The 3652-nt window shown below is 39.6% G+C and overlaps 1 pseudogene; it reads right to left on the bottom strand.

Annotated features, from left to right (window-relative positions):
- Positions 1-1305: 1305 nt before the first annotated feature.
- On the bottom strand, positions 1306-1737 carry LOC122230188 (annotated as a pseudogene).
- Between the last annotated feature and the right edge of the window lie 1915 nt (positions 1738-3652).

Raw genomic sequence — 3652 nt, 5'->3', positions numbered from 1 at the left:
TGAACATTATCTCAGTTTATTGTTCACCATTTGACTTTGCTTATGATAGCTTTTTCATGAAAAGATGTATTTTTCTGTAGTGATATTTGTCTTTTAGCCTTCTGTATTTTCTGTCATGCTTGGAAAGGCCTGTATCACTCTGAAATTATAAAAGTTTTTTCATGTTCTCTACTCCTGTGTATGTGTGTTTAGCTTGCTTTTTTTTTAAATTTATTATTTTTAAATTTATATCCAAGTTAGTTAGCATATAATGCTATAATGACTTCAGGAGTAGATTCCAGTGATTCATCCCCTATGTATAACACCCAGCACTCATCCCAACAAGTGTCCTCCCTAATGCCAACTAAAGGGTGGACCTTTAGTCCACCCCCCATCCACAACCCCTCCAGTAACCCTCAGTTTGTTCTCTGTATTTAAGAGTCTCTTATGTTTTGTCCCCCTCCCTGTTTTTATATTATTTTTGCTTCCCTTCCCTTATGTTCATCTGTTTTCTATCTCAAATTCCTCATACAAGTGAAGTCATATGGTATGTGTCTTTCTCTGACTAATTTCACTTAGCATAATACCCTCCATTTCCATCCATGTAGTTGCAAATGGCAAGATTTCATCCTTTTTGCTTACCAAGTAATACTTCACTGTAGGTATATGTGTGTGTGTGTGTGTATATATGTGTGTGTATATATATATATATATATATATATATATATATATATATATATATATATATATTATATACCACATCTTCTTTATCCATTCATCTGTCAATGGACATTTGGGCTCTTTCAATACTTGGGCTATTGTTGATAAGGCTACTTAGCTTGCTTTGTTTTTTAACATGTTTCCCTTTGATGCATTTTTAGTGTTAGATTAGTATTTTTACTTTAAGTTGTGAAGAAGGGATTCAAATGTCCTTTTTTCCAAAAGGTATCCGGTTGACTTAAAATGTTACCTATGTCATGTCACATTCATGAGATTTGTCTCATTTTTGTCTCGTTCTTCTGTCCCATTCATTCATGTGGGTGTTTATGTGATAGTTCCATGTGTCTTTGATGGGACCACAGATTTATTGGGGGCTCCACACATGCACTCACGATGTCACTCAACAACTGCATGGTTACTCAGTGCCCACATGGTGGCTTCTGCCCGAGGCTGTGCCCAGAGGCAGTGGGGTGCAGTCTTCTCCCCGGTGGCCCAGGCCCAGTTGGTGCCTTCCTCCTGGGCAGCTGAGGAGGGCACCAGGGTGGCCCTCACCTGGAAAGGGGGTGAGCAGGGAGCCAGTGGCCAGGGTGGAGGGGCTGGCTGCCCTCACCCCAGGGAGTGGAGCGTCTGCAGCTGTTTCACCATCTGCTGGCTGGTCTCTGGGATCTTGCCAGCCAGGAACACTTTGTCCACAACCGTGTAAACGTTGTAGAAGTTGAACACCAGGTCCAGTTCACAGACATTGTGGAAATACTCCTTTAAGACCTCCACGAAGTTGTGGATTGCCTAGCATTGGGAAGTGATCTAGAAATGCAGACCTCTACCAGGTTGGTGTGATTGATCTCGCACGGTCGTTACGCGTGCACCTCCTCATTCAACCTGTTCCTCATCGTCATCGAACTGCATGTACCATGTGGCCAGGTGCACCTTGCCCATGCGGTCCTGGTTGAGGATGTAGCAGATGTGGGGACTCCTGTCTGGACCCCAGCTGCTCAGTCTGGTGGCTATCGGGCAGCTCCAGCTCTGGCAACAGTTCATTTTTTTTCTCCCCACAGTTTTAGGGATCGTAGCCACGTGATGTATTTTAATACCTGGTAGTCTACTTCCCCTTATTTATCATTTTCATGATGTTCTAGGTTATTCCTTCTAGTTTACTTTTCCATGAAAACAATTCCTACACTTGATCTTAGCCAAAAGGCGAGAAGTGATCCGTGAAAACAATTCCTTAAGTTAATTGCATGGTGACATTACCAGTCATTAAATGTGATTAGGATGACACCCTGGGGTGTTTGGGATTTTTCTGCACATAAAAGAAGGAAATGGGAGGTAACCTGGCATCCTAAAAAGAAAATTGGCACTCGGAGGGATGAATTTCAATCTTAAACCTGCAGAATATTCTATGGCCTTGATCCAATCCATGACAATGCTTGAATAGAAATGAACCAGGGTGCTGAAGATTAATGAGAAGAAAAAAACCCTAACTTTTTATAAGATCGTTTTCCTCTTTTAATAATTTTAGTATGCCAGATCTCTCAGGGTAATGGAATCTCTCTTTAGTGACTAGGAGTCATGCATTATTTCTGATTGTTCATCTGTGATGGTGTTTTGGTATAATTTGCAGAAAAGCAATTTTTTCCTAAAAGCATAGAAGGGAGTAGTAGATAGGATTCAGTCATTAGAGGTTTTATTCACAAATATTGTGTTGGGCTTTTACATGATTTCCCACAAACAAATAAGTCTAATGAAGTCTCCTAGAAGCACATTTTTGTTACTTTTCCATTTCAGTTTCAGGACTGTAAACACACGTTTCTATGTTGTGACTAATGCACAACAATATTTAAAGCCTAGGACTTGGCTCATATTGAAACTTTCCTACTGAAGGGATCAAAGGCATTTTGCTATTACTCTTTCTCCATTTTCCTGGGATCTGGGAGATACTGCAGAATCTCTTGTGGTCCATACTTATAAAATTCTTGGATTTATTGAGGTTTTGCTGTTATTATTTAATAATCAGTCTTAGGATTTTGCGATTCCTATCCAGGGAAAAAGCAAAGCTCAAAATTCAAGAAAAGCATGAATACGAAGCAAACAAACTGAAAATGTGAAGACCCTGTCATGTATTGAATTGTAGCTACAAAAAGATGTATACAAATCCTAACCTCTCTACCTATGAATGTGACCTTTTTTGAAAATAAGTTATTTCTTAAAGTTTAAGGTTCTAACATGTTGATTTGATACATTTGTATATTGCAATATGATTGCCACCATGGCTTTAGTTAATACCTCTATCACCTCACATAACTATCATTTTTTTGTGTGTGTGGTGAGAATATTTAAGATCTAGTCTCTTAGTAATTTTGAAGTATGTAATTCCATATTGTTGACTATTGGGAATAGGCTCTTTGGAAGTATGATTAGTTAAGGTTCTCTAGATGAAATCATCCTGCCTTTAGACTGGGCCTTAAATCTAATAACTGGTGTCTCTGTGAGAAAAAGGGGAAAATTTGACACACAGAGACACAGAGGAGAGGACGCCATGTAGGTGGAGGTGAGGATTGGAATGATGCGTTCACAAGCCACGAAAAACTAAAGATTGCAGGTAGTGACCAAAAGCTAGGAGACAGGCATGAAACAGATTCTCCCTGAGGGCCTCTGGAAAGAAACAACCTTGCTAGCACCTTGATTTCAGACTTCTAGTCTGCAGAACTGTAAGAGAATACGTTTCTGCTGATTTAAGCCACCTAGGCTATGGTAATTTGTTATTGGGAAAAAAAAAAAATGGCAGCCATACAAAATTAATATAGCCCTGTCAGGAGAGGCTGGGAAGGAAAGCTTTTGTTCTGAATCTAGCACACTTGTGTTTTGCTATTTGTGTGTGGGGGTTTTTAAAAAAATTTTTTTTAATGTTTATTTTCGAGAGAGAGAGGCAGAGTGCAAGTGGAGGAGGGTAGAG

Source organism: Panthera leo, chromosome A1 (assembly GCF_018350215.1).
Source record: "Panthera leo isolate Ple1 chromosome A1, P.leo_Ple1_pat1.1, whole genome shotgun sequence".
NCBI classification, from domain to species: Eukaryota; Metazoa; Chordata; class Mammalia; order Carnivora; family Felidae; genus Panthera; species Panthera leo.
Note: the sequence above shows the minus strand (reverse complement) of the source record. Positions and strands in the feature narration are given on the sequence as shown.